This window comes from Cupressus sempervirens, chromosome 10, assembly GCF_028749045.1.
Source record: "Cupressus sempervirens isolate cs-2001-9-10 chromosome 10, ASM2874904v1, whole genome shotgun sequence".
NCBI lineage: Eukaryota > Viridiplantae > Streptophyta > Pinopsida > Cupressales > Cupressaceae > Cupressus > Cupressus sempervirens.
This window is the reverse complement of record NC_143127.1, coordinates 168,515,617-168,536,929: the sequence shown is the minus strand read 5'-3', so window position 1 is coordinate 168,536,929 and position 21,313 is coordinate 168,515,617. Positions and strand designations below refer to the sequence as shown.

At 35.0% G+C, this 21,313-nt stretch overlaps 2 long non-coding RNA genes across 2 annotated transcripts; both read left to right on the top strand.

Annotated features, from left to right (window-relative positions):
* The first annotated feature begins 13,846 nt into the window (after positions 1–13,846).
* On the top strand, positions 13,847–14,444 carry LOC149533141 (uncharacterized). The gene is made up of 3 exons (XR_016356653.1): positions 13,847–13,895; positions 13,986–14,060; positions 14,180–14,444. It is a non-coding gene; the product is annotated as an uncharacterized LOC149533141 (long non-coding RNA).
* A 119-nt stretch (positions 14,445–14,563) lies between these two features.
* On the top strand, positions 14,564–18,969 carry LOC149533140 (uncharacterized). The gene is made up of 3 exons (XR_016357077.1): positions 14,564–14,649; positions 18,590–18,662; positions 18,815–18,969. It is a non-coding gene; the product is annotated as an uncharacterized LOC149533140 (long non-coding RNA).
* The last annotated feature ends 2,344 nt before the right edge of the window (positions 18,970–21,313 follow it).

Sequence of the window (21,313 nt, the reverse complement as noted above, 5' to 3'; positions counted from 1 at the left end):
GAGGGATTACCTTTCTAAGCCCTTATTGAATGTGGCAATTGTACTTCTTATGTATACAATAGCACATTACAAATGGAAAGAAGCTCTAGGGAACTAAAACACCTAAAAGAGTGCTAGGCATATCAAAAGGACATGTGGCCCATAGTGCCCTAATATTCTATGGGGTAACTTGCTTGAGTTATAATAATGCATTACTCCTACCAACTGAATATGGTGAAAGCCCTAAGGTAAGAAATATATTAATAAAAGTCAAGGCTTCTGGTGTTCATTGATGATATTTGCAACTTCACATGCAAAAAATGAACACACACAATTAGACGTAAATACTGTGAAAACACAACGTATTTGGTTGTAGAAGTAATTTGAAAGTTAGATATTTCACATTAATTCATTTGGAAGTCATTATTTTAAATAATTATAAAATGAAATTTCATAGTAGATTATTCTTATGCCATTTACCTATCAAATTAAGGAATTTAAAGCTAAAAAATGTTTTCCATCTTACTATTGATGATTGGCAACATCAATTGGATTAGTCAAATTGAAAAAATTGGATTAGTCATTTTGACAAATTCTTCCTTGATGAAATACATTGTCCACCACATGCATTCTTCTCAAAATTACAAGTATTGTTGTCAAGTAATTATGTGTATGTGCATGCGCACACGTGTGTGCGTGTGCATATGTGTGCGCGCGCACACACACACACACACACACACACACACACACACACATATTGTTATTAAATAATTATTAATCAACTCAAATTGATAATATATATCATTTTGATAAAATCTTCCATGTTAATTATTTTGTTATCGACCATCTTAGTTGATACTTTTCATGTTTCATTATTAACAAACAATAATCGCCATGAAATGGCATCATTTGAATCATATTAAATTGTCATTTGTTAATTAATCAAATATATTGTAAAACATCACCATGGACTGGGTGAGGCATGTGTTGGTCCCAACTATAGGTCAATATATTGAAAGGGGGTGGGGGATGAATCAATATACTTATTGGTTATAGGTTTTTCTTTTGAATCACACTTTACTTCAACTAGTGAGTTAGTGGAAGTTATAGTTCAATTGATCATTGGACGTACAAAAGCACACCACATCAAAATATCAACACATAACACAATATTTATCTCGTGGAAACTTGGCTAGGGTAAAAACCATGGTGTGTGAGTCGATCCTCACAAATTTTGCACTTTTTTGAAGTGTGCCCGATCAAGATCTTATCCTTGTTAGAAGATTATAACGACACTGTAAGGTGCCACCCTATTATGGGATTTAGATAAGACCTATTAGGATCTTTCCCTATTAGGAGCAACCTCATTAAAGAACTTTAGAACACAAGTTATGTATCACCCTATTTAGGGATTTATACAAAGAACTTGCAAGGATCCACCCTTATCGGGATTGTACTGTTGCAAAGGTAAGTAAACAATAGGAAGGTGATCTAACACTTTAGCTACTTAACTTAGCTTGGAGTAGATCTCTGATTGGCTCTCTTGATCTATCTACAACTGTGCTCTTCCTTCTCTTGGCTCTGCAATCCTCAGGCTTTGATCACTGGTGTGCTTGGCTTGTTCAATATCTTTCACATGACATCCTTGTGCTAATCTATCTTGGAGGCTTCTTCCATAGTCCTTACAACAACTCTCTAAAGATGACCTCCCTTATCACTCTTCTCCTCCTCTTTGAGTTTCCTCTTAGCTCAACTCTCTCTAGCTCTATGGCTAATCACTTTGGCAATCTATATCTCCTTTCATTCCAACTCCTTTTATAGTCCTTTTTCAGCTTCATTTAGAAACTTCAGATTACAAATTCAAAATTTGAGTTTTCTCCCTATTGCTAGCTTCACTTCTTGTTGTAGTAGTCTGCCACTCTTGTCAGAAGTGGTGTGTTCATACATGAGTCACATGTTCCATGTGCCTTCATTGGTTTTCAATGATTTTTTAAGAATTGAAATTGAATTCTTCTAGTTGTTCCTCAATTTCTACTCCCATTATCATTAAATGTGACATAGACTACACTCTTACCCTCTTCATGACTAGGTAGTCACACGTTTCTTACTTGATGATGTTTAGGCTAGATCTTCTTTCCGGTCTATTCATTTATTTTTTCCATGTTACATCCACTATCTAAGTGAATCACCTTTATCTTCTTTCTTGGGCTCCCATATCTTCTTAGACTCAGGGAACTGGTGTGAGCGAGGATTTCACATTGTAATGCCTTACTAGTTGTGCCTCACTACCATTTCAACTTCCTTCATAAGTGTTGCCAAAAATGACAACACCTTGTTGACTAAGTCTACTTGTTTGATTACTGGTTAGTCTACAACACTTTAAGCCAACAATCTCCCACTTTGCATTGATGGAAACACTTAGTCAAGTGGACATACTTATGTTGTTCTTTCATGCTTTCTTTGTCTCCCCATGAGGTTGTGCATTGTTATGCATTTGATCACTTGCAATTTTTCCACTTTTCTTAACTTCTTCAATCTTCCCTTTCTTCCTTGTTTCTTCTTTCTAAAACTTCTCCCCCTTTGACAACAATGCCAAAGGTGACTATTTCCTTTTATTGGATTGCTCCCTTGTGGAGTAGTCCTTTGTTCTCATCAATCCACCTTTAGATTTCTTCAATTCTTGAATAGGGATAGATGCCCGCCTGATTAGAATCTTAGTTTAGGTTGGGTAGGGGTGAGACCCCTAACTTGCCTCTCATATACTCAAATGTATCCTTTTGAAAAGGCTTTGTGAAGAAATCTTCTAGTTTTTCCTTGGTTGTTTGTACTCCAACCCGACCTCTTTTTCTTGCACCTATTCCCTTAGAAAATGATAGTTGATGGATATGCACTTGGTCTTTGAGTGCGTAATCGGGTTTTTGGATATATTGATTGCATTGATGTTATCGCAGTTGACAACTACGGTCCCTCCATTTTCTCTTGAATTTCTTTAAGTAGTTGTTTGATCCAAACACCTTGTGTGGAATTCATTGTTGCAACAACATATTCTACTTCAATGGTTGACTGCAATATGTAATTCTTCTTTTTGCTGGTCCAAGCTACCAGTCTTCCTCCAAGAATGAATGCACTACCAATTGTGCTCTTTCTATCATCTATATTCCTTTTCTTTTGGAAAAATGTTTAGCGCTCTCCTTGGGATTCATAACAATGGCTTAACTACCTCTTGTGTAATATGAATTGAGTGGTTGTATAAGGCATTGATAGACCAGTCTTTTGGTGCAATGATAACCCCACTCTAACAAGTGGTATTAGAGATTGGTCATAGGTTCGAACCCTCAAACCCTCACGTAACACTAAGGTGGAAATTGTTGGAAAAATGTTTAGCTCTCCCCTTGGGAATTGTGACAAGAGTTTAACCGCCTCCTATGTACTATTAGTTGAGTGGCTGTATCGAGCATAAACAAATCAATCTTTTGGTGCAACGATATCCCCACTCTAACACTACCCAATCGACATTAGTAAAAATACTAAGTGCAAAGGTACCTTTGTGAGGATACCATAGTCCCTATTCTTGAGTACCCTTAAGATATCTAAAAGGTTAACTTCATAAATACCATGTGTGTTTCCTTTGGATTAGCTGCAAATCTAGCTACTATTCCAACCGCTTGTGCAATGTCTAGTTTGTTGTGCACCACATGTTATAGTCTATCAATCATGGACCAAAAAAGTGTCTGATTTACTTCAGGATTTTCATCTTCCTTTGACAATTTGCAACCAGTCACCATTGGGGTTCCTACCCATTTTTCTTCTTCCATGCCAAAGGTTTCAAGTATCTCCTTCACATACTTAGTCTATCCAATGAAGATCCATCCTTTCAACTGAGACACTTGAAGTCCAATGAAGAATTTTATCTCACTGATCATAGAGATCTCAAATTCCTTCTTCATGGCTTCTATAATTTCTCCACTTAACTTATCATCCCCTCCAATGATGATGTCATCCATGCAAATTTCAGCGATCAACAAGACTATTTATTTATCCTGTTTCATATACAAGTTGCAGTTGTTACTGATTCTTATGAACTCCATCTTTATTAAGTATGAGTGTAGTCTCTCATACCATGCTCTTGATGCCTATTTAAGTCCATAGAAATCTTTTCTCAGCCTACATATTTGATTCTTTCCTTGTTCATTTTCAAATACTTCAGGTTGTTCTATGTAGAATTCTTCCTCCAGAACTTCATTTACAAATGCTGACTTCACATCCATTTGGTACACCTTGAAGTTCTTGTGAGCTGCAAATTTTAGGAGTATTTTGAATCCTTCCAGTCTTGCTATTGGTACAAATGTTTCTCCATAGTCTATGCCCTCTTCTTGTGCATATCCTTTGCAAACAAGTCTGGCCTTGTTTCTTACTACCTCTCGTTCTTTGTTCATCTTATTCATGAACAACCATTTAGTTATGATGACATTTTTGTCACCAGGTTAGGATACCAAGGTTGATGCATCTTTCTTCACTATTTGATCTATTTCTTCCTCCATGACCTTTCTCCAGTCTTCGTCTTTTTGGGCTTTGCATGCTGCTTTGGGTTTTACGAGTGAGAGCACATATACTATCTTTCTAGCCTTTCTTCTAGTTATCACTCCCAAATCCTTGTCACCAATGATTTAGTTGGACGAGTGATGTCTTCTAGCATATTTTTCTAGCACCAATTCTTCTCCAAGTGCCTTAGCTCTATTCTCTTTTGGTCGAACTTCTTCTACTTAAGTTGATATAACTTCTTGTACAAGTTCCTCTTCTACTATTACTCCTTCCACTATATTATTTAGTGGAGTGTACTCAAACTGTCTATAGTATTTTGGTTCTTTCTTACTATCCTCCTCATTTTTTTATGATAATTTATCCACCTTTATGTTGGCAGATTCCAAAATCTTCTTTGTCTAGAGATTTATACAATGATAGGCTTTACTCTTGTTAGAGTATCTAGAGAAGATACACTCATCACTTTTGGGCTCAGACTTCCCTTGGCATTCAACCCTTTTGATGTAGCACTTGCTTCCAAATACTTTGAAGTAACTAACAAATGACGTGTGACGAAACCATAGTTCATAGGGAGTCTTCTTTCACTAGTACATTTGGGTCCCTTTATTGACCTAAATTTTTTATGCCTGGCCAATTTGATTTGTCAAATTCATTTTTTTTAATATAATCCCGAAAGTGTCAAAATTTCAATGACATTGAAGTATCTTGTCAAAATTTTGATGAAACTTAAGTTTCTTCTCAAAATTTCAATGACACTTAAGTACTTTTGTCAAAATTTCAATGTTGTCGAGATATAAAGAAAAAAAGGAAAAGTGAAACTTCATTTTATTTTCATGTGGCAAAGTGTGGGCACGTGGGAGGGTTGAAGGGAAAAACACTACTCAATGTCGTTGAAGGTGAGTAAAAGTCATCAAATGTTGATTGTTTGTGTTAACACAGTACTGATTGTTTGTGTTAATGTGGTATTGATTATTTGTGTTAATGCAGTACTGATTGTTTGTGTTATTGGCCACATGTCTCTGTCGTGAATGCAAGAAAAGAAAGAAGACCCAAAGGAAAAGGAAGGGTTTTGTATACACAATGTTTCAGGTGTGTGGCTTAAATATCACCCAAATTTCTTGATTATTATTGCAATAACATGATTATTGCAATGACATGATACCAAATATTACAACATTGGATCACCAGTATTACCTCCAACTTCAATGGACTTGGGTGGAATCCAAACATGATATTAACTACACCAAAAAGCATGATTGTGCAATTTTTTATTTATAGAAATTCATGTTGTTACAGATCAATAAAACAAGTTTTTTACGTAGAATATGGAACCTTTGTGGCAAACAATATGCTTGGGGAAACCTAAAATCCTTATGTAAATGTATTTAAAATACGAAGGTACACCTGATCCTTGTAATGCTATATTTTTTACCAAGATGATGAAACTGAATTTATATCTTAAGTTCTTTGTTTCCATGTAATATTTATACAACTAATCTATCATGGAGTGGACAACATTATTTAACAACAAAGTAAATGTTGTCACAAAAGTTTGCACCCATGTCCAAAGTTTTTACCTAAATACAACCTTGTGAAACATGACACCAACCTCCAAGCTGTGGGACTTGAACTGTGAGGTTGAGTCTCCAGAGAAGGCTGACTTCTTTTACTATTAGGGTGCACCTAACTACTCTTGGAGAGGAAAAGGGAGAAGGAATGCATGAAAGAAAATCTACTTACTCTAACCTAAGGAGGTGATGCACCAAAATAGAGTGTTCGAACCAATCTCTGCCCATACATGCGCTATTGAACCATCATGACACCAAAATATATACACATTTAGACTTGCTTTAATCTAACAATCACATGCAGATTAAAAAATCCAAATGAATGACACAAGGAAAGAGAGGATTCACTTATATGCCATTCATAGGCCGAAAGAGATACATTCATGCAAGATTGCAAATCTCTACAATACACCAATGAGAGGCAAATAGTTCTCAAACTTTACATCAATGGCTGAAGGAGATAAGGTAGAATGCCATACGATTCAGAGGCAAAGGGAATTTACACATGAAATTGCAGAGCAATATCAGAGAAGTTAGAGAAAAGTCGACCTTTACAAAATCTACAAAAATTGCCTTTATAGTTTAGGCATAACTGAGATATTCTCTAACTGAAGTTACTCCACAACCACCACCATTAAGCCCTACAGAGAATAATCATGGAGATCTGAAGAAAATATGATCTAAGCATAGATCCAGATGCAATGATATCTTATCTTTGTTGAAACAGGGCCCTGAGAAGACAGAAACGACACCATTAAATTGTTTGACCAAGTAGATAGATCAACTGGGGTCGTGGAGTGTTCTCCGAGGATTAGCATTCATTCGAGGGTGGTTGGAATTCATCATAGGGATCAGATCGCACAAGAAAACTTGATTTCCCTTGTTTCTAGCCCATGAATCAGCAAGATTAACAGGTCAACCTAACTTTGCCACCAGGATGAGCCACGTGGGCTAATAGTCTCATTTTATTTTGCCACCCTGCAAGGTTTCCACGTGGTTGACCAACATCTTCTTTACTAACTGTCCCATCTCCCCAAAAATCCTAACCGTGATAGTCACATAAGTACCAACCCAACTGTCAATGCTAATTGTTAATACCTTGGCTGGGCCCGTTGAGACACGTGTCCCTTAGGTGCTTTCCTGCATTGCTTAAAGTCCTCGTATCTTCATAATGTGAGAAAGCGCCGATCGTTGATCTTCACGAGATCAATGATCACGAAAGATCTCTATAATACTGTGCTTGCCTCTTGAAGATTCTGGGCCCACAGAACACTCAACATCTAACTCAGCTTGACCTGGCCCCATCTAGCGCCACCCTGGCACACAACTGACACTACCTTGGCGACCCATACAAGAAATTGGTCCCATAGAGACACGCGGAAGCCGGGCGCTTGCCCGCATTTCTTAACATCCCTGCATCTTCATCTTGCGGGAAAGCGCCAACCCTCGATCTATTTGAATCTGACGACGATAAAAAATCTTACGTGACTATATGCCTAGTCAATTGGATGGACCAATGAAATGCCCTCTTCGTACTCTGACTCACCTGACAACGGCCACAAAAGATGAGCTATCATTACCTTCTAAGAAAGGCGGGCCCATGATGTCACACCGTACCACACATTGTAAGGGCGCATACCTGCATTGTTTAACTTCCTCACAACTCCTTATTACGGGCATGCGCCAGTCATCGATCCTTGAAGATCTGACGGTTGGAGGTACAACTAGGAACATGGGACGTCGTGGGATAGGTGTCACTAGGGCACTTTCCCACATTACTTAATCTTCTTGCAACTTCATATTGCGGGTAAGTGCCATCCCTTGATCAGCTTGGATCAGATGGTGGATCTCGCTTTGGGAAGAATGGATGTATGATGTCATTATCAACTATGTGTCATGAAGGGGCTTGCTCGCAATCTTTAATCTCCTCGCATCTTCACATTGCGGGCATGCGCCAGCCACTGATCCTGGGAGATCTGACGACGCTCATAACACGTGCTCTCTAAACTTGCATGAATATCCTTTGTGACATCATATGGAAGCGTGTGATCAGGCCGCTTGCCCACATTGTCAAAAAGTCTAACGAAGCTCAGAATGCGAGAAAGCGGGTGCCAATAGAATTGTCAGCTCACCTGCCACCTTGTCTACCCTCTACGACCCACAAGAGAAAATAGATCCACTTGCCACGCGTCACAATGACACTTACCCGCATTATGTAAAAGTAGTGCATCTTGAGAATGGAGGAAAGCGCTCACCGTAGATCTAGGCAAGATCTAATGGTGTGGGAAGTTGCAGACCTGCGGAAACAAATTTAGGGAATAAAGAAATACCATAAGGTTTTAATCATTTTTTTTTTGATATTTCCATGGCGTTAAAATAATATTAAAAATGGAAGGTGACCATTGGGTGGGGCAAGCATTTAAATTCAAATTTTGGCCAGGGGGTTAGGGGGATGGCAAAAATGGTAACAGTAAAGTTATTAGTAATTTGATAAATAGGAATAAGAATCAATAGAAAAAATTGGATTACCTAAGCAGTCCTGTGAGCTAGTGGGATTCCTCCTCTTCATGATGTCATAGAAATTAGGTACCAAAAATATGAGATACATCCCCCAACATGATCGTTGAAGAAGGAACCACAATCCTGCCAACAATTTATTAAAAAGAAACTAGAAAAGCATGACTGATAAACAATTTCTATGAAAAGTAAAAGAGCCTTGCCAATTGTTGAGACAACACTTCAAGGTAATTTTGACGAAGATAGAACATGAGAGGCTACAAACCTATAAGTTGAGTGGTGTAAAATGGAAAAAAAATCAAGACAATCAATTAGCTTGGATAAGCTACCCACTGTAGCATGGAGCCCTCTAGGTTCCACAACTTTTTGTGCGACACCCACAAAATCAAGAATATTTCCCTTGATAAATTTGGACAACTTTTTCATCCAATCTAGTCATATCAAGGACTAGTTGCATTCTTTGACAGCTAAGAGGGTAATTGTCACTCTTCCAAACATCATTGAGTTGGATAAAAATCTTATCCTAGTTATTGATGAGAGCTTTGCTAAGAATGCTCTCAAATTGTGGTTGTAGGAAGATGATGCAAGAGCACTTTAGGTGTAAGATCAATTTGTCAAAAAAGAAGTTTTATGTGTTTTTTTTTTGTCTTTGGATATCCTTAGCTATCACAATTGATTCTTGTCACATTCTTGTCACAAGCATTTTCTTCTTTCATTTTGAGCACACAATCAAACATACAATAAACAATGCAATACTGCACATTCATAAGAATGCTTTTATTTTTGTTATTTGAGTATCATGAGGGTTTTATTGACATGTTAATGTAGATTAATGTGACTTATAACAACTACCAAGACCTACTAATTAATATTGTTAGTTGGTGGTAGGTTTGCATGATTTCTAAAGCAAGTGTTTTAATTTGTTTTTCACAAGACAACACAAGACATGATAGGGTACGAAAAATCAGTACTTCAAATTAGGAAGGAAGTACCTTGAGATCTAAATGAAACTAAATTAAGACTTAAATTGTATACATGATATAAAAATATAGATGCTATACAATATGTTTTGAGTTAGTCTTCAAGAATTTAATATAATTGTGTGCCTTTGATTTTGCCTTAGATACTTGCATTGAATTGTTAAAAGTTGTACCTTGAAAATAATATATTTAGAAAATGGAGGATGAAACAACTAATTTCAACAAACAAATGACATTTTCTTTAAAATTTGTACCTTGAAAATGTCATTTTTAGAAGATCAAGGATGCAACAACTATCTCAAAAGACAAATGGCATTTTCCAGGTGGTCAACATGGAGTATTTATACAGTGCAAAAAAAGATGCGTACAACACAATTTCAAGAAATGAGTAGCTTTTCTTGATTTACATCTTGAGATTATGTACTTCTAGGCTTACTGTCTTCTGCTCATGTAGAGCCATCTAAATTTGGACAAAAATAAATCTTTGCATCTCCTTTTAAATTCCAATGTTAATCTCCCTTTTATGTCCTCATATCAATTAAAGGGATACAACGTTTAGAATAGACATTTCTAATAAAATACATGTCTTTCCAATAACTAATTGTTGATCTTCAATACAAATTAGTTATCTTTAAAGATGGCCTTAAAGATAATAATTGGCTTTATTTTCTCTGAAAAACTTGATTACTATTTTTATTATTAGTTAGACTTTGTTTCATTTGACTTGTCCTCTAACATATTAGTAATCAACATTCCATCAAGTTAGCTTCCAAATCCTAGATCATATTCTTCAGTCAAGTCATTGCTTTTAACATGATCTCCACTTAAATAATTATTTTGATAATTAAAGCAACCTAAGAAGGGGTTGACCCCATGAATTGTCCTTTTATGATTGAATCAAACATTTCAAAGTGTTGAGGGTTTAAGAATGAACCTCTCCCAAGTACATATATGGGCTTTCTATTGTGTCTTCCTTAGTTTGGGACATAAAATAAATGTGGATAAATCTAGAATTTTCTTCATGAAATGTCATTTACTGATTGAATCAAACATTTTATAGTGTTTAAGGTTTATGATTGAACCTCTCCCAAGTACATATCTAGGCATTCTGCTATTCATGGGAAAAAAATAATGGATCATTTTGGTATTTCATCCTCAAATCAATTCAAAACAGAGCATCATCTTGGAAAAATAATTGGTTATTGCTTGTAGGCATAATCCTTATGATAAAATCAGTTTTGGCTAGCATTCCTAGCTATATTATGTCTCCCCTTTCACTTCCTTAGGGTGTTTTGGCATATATTCAAGCAAAAATGAAAAGTTTTCTTTGAAATGGGATCAAACAATCCTAAGAAAAGATTCGTCTTTTAGCTTTGGAAAAAGTTTGTGCACCTAAGGCATTTGGGGGTGTTGGAGTTCACAAACTTGAGTGCAAAAACTTGGCATTAGGTGCCAAACTAGTATGAAAATATTTTCCCATCCTCGCTCCAAGTGAGCTACCATCCTTAAAAATAAATGTACTTTTGATTGTTTTATTTTATAATATATTGAAAAGATCATATTATTATTATTGGAGTACGTTCTACCTCTATCTCTCCCACACAACTTCAATAGCATGAGTGTCAAACACATTATATATGATCTTGGGAAACACATGAGGTTAGAAGTGTTATTTGTTATATTTTTGTATAAATGTTATTTTTACGTCTTGCTCTTCTTTTTCTGTAATTCATTGCATAAATTTTTGTAGAGTCTGGTTAATATGTTTTTGTGTGATGAACATCTTCTAGGTGGTTGTCATCTAAAGAAATTGAGAAAAAAGACATAAAGCATTAGAAGAGAAAAATTTCTCAACTTTTACGTGAGATGCAAAAGTGTCTACCTTCAAATTTTTTCAATCAAGAACACTACCTCATACATCTAGTTGAGGAGATTGGATTGTGTGGACTTGTACCAACTAGGTAAATGTGGATGGTTGAGAGACACTTGAAATTTTTGAAGGGCTTGGTTCGACAAAGAGCAAGTCCTAAGGGTTCCATGGTCGAGGGATATATGGTCTACCAGACTATGGTGTAAATTAGTGATTATCTTCCCAAGTTTGCATCAAAGATCCATGTAGATCACATTTAGGATCCCAAGTCCATTAAAAAATTCAAAAGGGAGTACTTAATGGGAAAAGTTAGATTGAGGAAAGTGAGAGGTAATAATAAAATGTTATTGTAGTTAATTAATTCTTATCCATCATCAATATAAGTTGTTTCTAATTGGTCTATTTTTTTTATGCAATTTCTAATGAGTGAGATGCATTTCATTTGTATATTGCAAACAATCTTGATTGAATGATGGTATGGATTGAACGATCTCAACAAAATGGTTGCTCATTAACATGGTAAGGTGTTGCTTCATTGGTTAAAGAAGCTCTTCATAATGGAGATCCCAATGTTATGCTAATGGTAATTGATCTAGAAAATGGTTTAAGAGGTGGAAAGGTACGTACAAGTTAATCTATCATGACCCATTTTTTTAATATCAATTCACGAATGGATGCATAATTTTGACATGTTTGAAAAATAATAGGTCAAGCACTACAAAGCTATGTACTACAATGGTCATAAATTTTGTATAAAAAAGGTGTACGACAATAAGATAACTTGTGATTCTGGGATGCAGATAGTTCAATATAAAAAAGTATGCATAGGTATGCACAGTCAACAAATTTTCTACAATGGAAAGCAAATGATCAAAGTAAAAGACTTGCTGTGTACATTGATGGAAGGCCAAAAGAAATCAAGAACATTACAAGTTTTATAAATAGTACACGTCCTAGGTCAACTAATAAGTGACCCACTTGCATTTTTGAGGGACATGAGGGAAATTATGGTTTTGTATGTGCGATAAAATCACTAAGTTCAAGGGAAGAGCTGCTAATAGATTACAATTTGAGTCACATAGATATAAAGAAAGTTAATATCATGGGACTTGTAAGTACTATATATGTAATATTTAAACTAATTACTTCCAATTAGAACTCCAATTTACAATATACCATTTTATTAATAAGTTTTTTTCCAAGTTGACTATTCCTTTCATTATGCTGATTTTTTATATATATTCTTTGTCATAGGGTGAGATGAACTTCTCTGGTGCAAGTAAACCTTTGGTATAAAAAATTGTGCAATTGTAATTTTACAAAAATGTCATATTATTATGTTATTTTCATTAAGGTTTTGGACTTGTTTTGATTGTATTACTGATGTTTTTGTCACAACATGATGGTTAGGGAAAGAGAAAAGAACATATTACACGAGAGAAAATAGTTGTTGATATGGAGGCCATAGTATTATGCGATGTCATTGACATCACATATACCGGTGAACCTATAGGCATGTGTAAAAAGAGCCTCAAGAGCCTCAATCTACAAATTCTTGGGCTTGTGATGGATCCAAATCCAACAGAAGAGAAAGAGGCCACAAGAAATGAATTGTGTTGTAGAGCACACTGTCTGGAAGTAAGCAACAATGCCTCAATCTACAAATTCTTGGGCTTGTGATGGATCCAAATCCAACAGAAGAGAAAGAGGCCACAAGAAATGAAATGTGTCATAAAGCACACTATCTAGAAGTAAGCAACAATGAATCTTTTGCTAGGACAACAATTTAATAAAGCTTTATGTTTTATACTAATTTATGAATCATGAACCAAAATATGTATGTTTCATTACAACAATTTTTGAGAACTCACTGAGTTGTTCCACATGACGAGGGTACCAATGTAGCTCCTATAGGTACGTGATTTCAAATTTTCAATCACCATAAGGGACATTATTTCCTTCATGACTATTATTGACAATTTTAGATTACTATTTTCATGTTTTTGCAATTTATATTATAAAAATACAATACATTGTATACATGTAGGATTATTTTTCACGTGTTGATGATGTGCATATGCCTCCTTCCACGAGGCCGGCCAACACATTGAGATTGCCACATGCAGGATTGACAACAAGGAGCATGCAAACATCCACACCTATTGCAACTAGAGCTAGTAAATCCTTGTTTCGCTACATTTTGTTGTCTTAAATATGATATGATTTGTACTTTCATGTTTGTTTGATCATAGTATGACATTGATTAACTTTTTTTAGGGACATGTACACCTTCTCATGATGATAGACCAAATACTAGTACTAGTGATAATTTACCAACCTTTCCTGGAGCGTCCTGTGTTACTTCTACTAGATTGTTAGAGGCATCATTATTGATAGCCAAGAAAGATATGATTCCCTTAAAATTGCCTAAGCTTTCAGGTACTTTAAAATTGTAATTATTTAGAGTGTAATTGTAGTTTACTTATTCATAACTCATTTTCGACTAATGATCCCATGATAATTTTGTAGGACACAATCTTTTTTTTATGAAACATCTTTTTATGATTTAACAATGAAGATATTGGGGCTCACGTTATGTAAAATGTATGTAGCTTAATATAATTGGTTGCTACATTTCTTCATTCATCCATTTGTTGTAATATATTCAAGGCACATAGCTTGAACTAATTTTTTTATCTAACAATTTTTTTTTTTGTTAAAAGGTGGAATGAGCAAGGCCATCAATTAAAAGACCAGCTCATAAAAACTATGGAGGAACTCTTTGGTCAAAATATTTTGAACAGAGTCCAAATTCTTAAAAAATCATGCAAACATCTAAAGACTATGAGAGAGACCAATATATAAGGGCTCTAAACCTAAGCCCAAAGTACGAGTGTCCTCTTATGGTTCCAAAGTTGGATTGGAATGAAATAATTGATGATGCAAAAGAGATAAGACTAAGAGATAAAGGAATTAACCCACCACCCATTAAAAATAGGTATGTGGTAGTATTAATGTAATTATGCACAAATCGGTGATCTTTATATTTATATAATCTAACTTATGTGCAACATATTTCAAATTTTACATATACAGGCTATAGGACACATCAAAGGCTACACATGCTTGGAAAGAGAAGGTTGGTCAACACCATCTTGGCTCTAGTGGATATATGAAAATTCACTCACGCCTTGTAAGTAGTAGTAAATGAAATTTCATATATTTTTTTAAATATTAAATTACAAATAAGGAATACATTCAATATTGATGATATTATGCAAAAAATGCAAAGCCTTGAATTTAATCTAGCACCCATAGAAGAGGACAAAAAAATTGGCTTGAAGCAAGGCTATAAAACAGTGGTTTCCCGCCATCGTACAAATTCCAGTGGCCAAAGAGATGTAGAAGTTTCTGGTGCACTAGGTCACACATAGGTAAATAAGCCTAATGAATAATTACAGAAGTTGATAACTTCATGAGAAATAATCTATTTGATGTTAAATTTTGAACAATGATAACGATGTGTATGACATTTCACTGCAACCTTCTATTCTTGACACAAATCCTACACATGATGAAGGCCTTGATGTGCATCACAATGATATAGGTACATATTCAATTTCTAGTAAAAATTAATTATGTAATTTTTAATAAAATTTAACATCTTAAATTGCAATTGGTGTAATCTTTATGTGATAATTTTTGAGTATGTGGTTGGCCTTGTTAAGTAGAGAATACGCAATCATTCTCAAATCCAAGTGAAGCTTAAACTAAACCTATCAAAACTAAACAACAATATATGGTCCCATCAATTCTTCTCAAATGCCTTACCAACTTAAAACTTGAATAAACATTCACTAAATCATCATAACACCTTCTAAATAGGATCAGATGGATCAAACTCATTTGCTGATTACAAAGGGTTACAAACTCCCAATGAAGCTTCACCATTTCCATCACAATTTGATTTCAATATCATACTATGACTATGGCATAACAGTGACACATGAAAGGATCCAAACCTTCCCAACACACACTTCAAACCAAATAAATAACCTCAATGCACTTCAAGGTCAATCATAGTGTTTTTTTCCCAACCATATAGATCTGACCTTTAATGAATCAATATATTACTATGACTATGACTGTCATGGTCAAGACAATATGATAATGCCTTTTCTACACAAGGACTCAAAACAACTTAAAAACCATTGCCATCCAATGTGAGGGTTCATCTCATTAAACTTAATAGAATAATAGGAGATTTTTATCTCTTCCATGTTTATGTAGACATGTCTAGTTGACTCCTTTGATCATCACCAAACTCCACCTAACACACTTTTTTCAACTTTATAAAAATTTCCAATCTCACTGCCTGAAGATAATATTCTATTATGAGATTATACACATGCAAAGGCATTTTAAGGAGAATATGGCTTGGGAAGATTCTTCCTTGGCATTGTGACCACTTCATCCTACTCACTGCTCTTCATCTAGTTAGATATATTCATTTTCATCATCCCAACTGTATACATCTGTAAACTCACCAAGCATGCCACCTAAAGAAACTCTTTTGTCTTGGTAACAACAACATATCCAATCTAAGTTCTTGGAGCATAAACAACCTCCATGATCTTCTCATGACCCATCACCAACATCATTGCATCCTTTTCACTGAGATCATTTCTTCTACCAAATTGTCACTTACCTCATGCCATTCCTTTTGGCATTGTAAGTGTTCATTCACCATGAAGGTTACATCATTAGCCTTCATACCCTTCTCCTCACTCAAAGGACTTGTCATTATCCCAAAAACCACTAACTCATCATACTCAAGCCTCGTAGGACTTGCTTCCTTGTCCTCACTAGCACCTTTTTCTTCCACACCTGCTTCAACACCTTGAACCTCTTCAACACTAGGTTCTTCATCTTCTTCACCATCCATCTCTACTTAAACATCTTGAACCAAGTTGTTTGTCCTTTTTTTGCTTCAAATCTATCTTCCTCTCCATGACATCAAGCCTCATTATCTATCTCTTTCTTGGTAGTATAGCTTTGCCTCCTTTCTTCACACAAATTTTTCCTCTTCTTGTCTTTCTCTCTTTTCTTCTTTCCATTACTCAACAATCCCTTCAATGCTTTGTATGCTTCAAGCATATTTCTTTCTAATTTTATCAAACCCATCTTTGTCTTTCTTAGACTTCCTCTTAACCTTCACCAACTTGCAAGGATCTAACCCTTGATCTGATACCACCATGATGAAAAGCATAGTGGTTCAACACATTTGTCCCATATACAAGGATAGATTCTTTAATTATTCCAGTGAGATACAACTTCTCACATCAAACATATCCTCTTAAACCACTAAACTGATTGAACCAACACCAAGTTCCTTAACTAATCAACCAATAATTTAATGACTTTATTAAGACCAATTAATGGTTAGAGCCCATCACAAACAACTTCGTCCAATCACCATGATCCACATATTGGTTTTCCATCAATCTTTGATCACACCTAAGTACTGATCACAAAATAATTTATTGATTGTCATCCCTTTCTTCTTATCACAACTTCATCCTTCAAATGTGTCCTAATTCCACAAACTAGGACTCTAGAACCCTTGACAAGTGTTTCTCTATAAAAAAATATCATTTAGGGGCATTCACCATGCTTTCATCCACAAAAAAATATAATTTAGGTACTAATAGATCAACCATGAAAGAAACATTTTAAAGCGTTGTTATACCAGTCAAAAACATATAAATATGGAGAAAGTTACCCTTAATTAATGCTCAAAACTCATTTGATCATCACATTTATCATTAAGCTTTGACATCTTTTATAGACAAATACAATCTATTGAAACCAACCTCTACCTTTGTAACTACCATATACACATAATAGACTGATTTTGTTTCTTAATCCCTTATGTTGTGAATTTGACAACTTACACCATTTTTGCAACTTTAACATGTATTTCTTATTCCATTACATGAAATAGCCTCTTATTACCCCTTTAGACTCAAACATCAACTAAACTCTAAAGCTATCCTTGAACCCATCTATTAGCCCTTGTTAGGCCTATTTGCCCATATTGGTAGCCTTGAACATTTTGATACATTTTTTTATTCAAACTTCATTGAAATGGCTTATTCAAACTTCACTGAAATGGCTCTAATAGCCATGGTTACTTTGAATCACTTTTCTAAAATGACAGGGATCAATCACTCTCCCCATAAAAATGTTGAAAGCACCATCATTGGATGTAATCCTATCTTCAATCAATATATCAAAGAATGTGTGGTGAGTCATGTGTTGCTTCTCAGACCTAATTGCATTTTTAAGGAGATTGCATTTAGATGTTGACAATGTTGTCAAGAAACATTAAAAACTTTTTGTATTTTTCAATGAATTACACCCAAACCATTTTAGACCTCATACAATAGGTGCAATATGACTTGAAAATGTTCCCAACACCTAAGGACAAAAAATTCTACCGTTACCCCCTTGACCAATTTGACCATGATGGATTATATATGCAACTCAGGCCAATGGTTTTACAATTTGGGCAATCATTACATATCACTTGTTCCATAAATATGTATTTTGGATTAATTTGTTTCATTTTTCTTGGTTTCAAGAAATGCAGAAGAAGGCCCTAGTTCAATATGCAATCTCAATTGATATGCATAGGACATCAAGTGGAGCTGAAAAATACAACATGTTTGCATTTTTGATACAGGTCATTAATGTAAACATGTTCCATTTTTCAGCTCTGCCTATTGTCCATGCATATGGAATGTTGTAGCATGTACATTCTCAATTCAAAGTGGTTGCATCTTATTTTGGATGGGAGGGAGAGAAGCCAAAGATATATGGATGCTAAAGTGGCTACACACAATGATTCTTCACTATTTACATTCTATCGCCAAGATCCTTTTTTTGACTATTGCTACATTCTACATTTTGATGTTATTAAAAGTATTTTTTTTCCCTTTGTTGAAATGTGTCATGCCTTCATTCTCTAAAATTGATCTCTACTAATTGCAACCATATTGGTAACATGTTGATCTTAGTCTTCTTAAAGTTGTTATTATAATGCTAATTGATCATGATCTCGTTGTATTTAGTTGCAGGGTATTGAGTAGCATAATTGATAAACTTAAGTCAGAGTGCCCAAGTTTGACAATATTGATACTTGAGGTTTGTTATTGCACTAACAACCCCTTTTCTTAATTTACGATCTAGTTAAATCATTAGTGGTTTTAATTTCCCTATTAAAAGCATTTTAGCTATAACTTATTTTTGTATCATGTCATTATTGTCTCTCACCAGCATTATTGTCATTATTGTAGATGGGGATGCTCTAACTTTGAAGTCTCCAACATGGTTGGATCGCTTTTGTAAAATGACAGGGATCAATCACTCTTCCCATAAAAAATGTTGAGAGCACCAGCATTGCACATAATTCTATATTTAATCAATATATTGAAGAATGTGTGTTGAGTGATGTGTTTCTTCTTAGAATATTTGTTTCACTTACTCTTTCATAGCAATCTTAGTTTTCTTTGGTAAAATAAATTAGCTTTCAATATTTGTAGGATTTTTAAAAAATCACAAGGTGAATAGATACTCGCTTACTAACATTGAAGTTCCATTTTGTATAATTTATCAAGTATAGTTAAAAAATAACACATTGAACTGCATTCAGTAAACAAAATTACGCACTGACATGAACCATGGAAATCAACCCAGGTTGGCTTATGTGGCAAATGTGTTGTATCTTGATTCAACCCCTTAACTTTTAGCGCAGTATCCCACTTCATGAATTACATTAGATATATCTCTCTTCATGGAATGAAGCCTTCAAGTTATTGGGGGTGCGTTGGCATCTCCAATAGTTTCTAGGGTCTTCTCCTTGTGGGAATGGTCACACGAGTCTTAACAAGGGCCGAGTTGGAAGAAGCTCCCAGAGCATGCTTTGTTATGAAGGCCCAAGAAATCAAGGTTTGTAGTGGACTTTGATAAGAATATCCTCAAAGAGAGGCACTGGGAGAGGTCCTACTTTGAAAGTTTGTCATTGATTAAAAAAAAACTCTGGCTGTCATCAAAATTTTGATGACTACTAGTCTCTAATTCAATGATGCCTATCATTGATTGCAAGAAAAAATCATCAATAACAATCTCCTCATCATCAATATTTTGACAAGGCCTACCGTCAAGGACATGGCTAGATTAGTGATAATAATTTTGTAATTGTCAAGCTTTTGATGTTTCCTACTAGTGGTTTGACGTTCCCTCATGATAGAGATTGGGACCATTTTTGACAAGGTTTTCCATTGATATATCAACAACCCTAGATTACATTGAAGTTTAGATGAAATTATAGTGATGCCAATTTTTGACCATTGGCCATTGAAATATTGACCAACAGTCATAAAAAATAGGTCCAAATTTACTAGTGTTTGTTCCTTTATTTATATATACACTATTTAAGGTGTACACAACTGTGCTTACAAATTTTGTCCAGTAGACTTGTGCACATTGTTTTGAATCATCAACATTCTTGCACAATCTATGATAGTTTTGTTTCTTCTTTTTGCAACACCATTCTGTTGAGGTGTCCTAAGAGATGATATTTTTCCTTTAATTCCATGCTCCTCACAATAGTTTTCAAATTCTTGTGAGGTGAACTCACCTCCCTAATATGATCTTAAGCACTTCAATGCTCTACTAGTCTCTCTTTCCACTTTTTCTTTGTAGACTTTAAAAAATCATCAATAAATAATGTGAAGTATTTGTCTCTAGATACACTCATCATCCTCATTAGACCAAATAGGTCAGTATGGACCATATCTAGTACATGTTTAAAAGTAAATGACTTGCTAGAGAAACTTGAGCTTTCTAGCTTACCTAGTTGATAATCCTTGCACGTCACATTGTCGGGCTTAATAATGGGGGGTAAACCCCTTACACAATTTTTCTTTCCTACTTAAACAATTCTTTCAACATTTATATGACATAACCTTCTATTACATAGCCAACTATTATCATTCCTAGCTATGTTCATGCAAGTATTGTTAGAAATATTGAGGTACAAGAGGTTACCTCTTCTTTTTTCTTCAATGGCTAGTAGCTTGCATATCTTGTCAAATATTCTTCATGATGATTTGTTAAACTCAAACTTATAACCTTTTTCCAATATTTGGGCTACATTCAATAGGTTTTACTTTAGTCCTTCCACTAGATATACATCTTCACAGGCTGTGGATTCATTTAAGGCAATAATGTCCTTACCTATCACTGTGCATGGTAAATTATTATTGAACTTCACCATTCCTCCACCATAGGATTTTACTTTATGGAAATTTCTCCTGTCACCTCTCATGTGATGTGAGAAACCACTATCTACTATCCAAATCTTGTGGATACTAGTGTTGGATATCAAAGATCTCCCTACCCTTTCTTCTGTGATGGTTACAAAAGATACTTCATCCCCATCAACTTCCTTGTCAGTGGTTGACTCTTCATTAGTCACTCCTTCAACAACGTAGCATCATTTATTTTCCTTTTTTTTGACCATTTGTTTCTAGGGGCCTTCTAGTTGTTGTTTTCTCTCCATTCACTTGTCTCTTTTTTGACAGGTTTAGGGGGATAAAAAGGAGTTCAATCCACTATCCCTCGGCTCTAACAACATAGTGTCCTACCTTTTTGTGAAGCACTTTAAAGGAATCTTACCTTTGTACTTCCCTTTTCCTCTTACCATTCTCTTTGTGAACAAAGCCTCCAATGCTTCTTTCTTTGTCTCTTTATCATATAACTTTCAAACTCCTTGTTTCTACATGTGCTTAGTT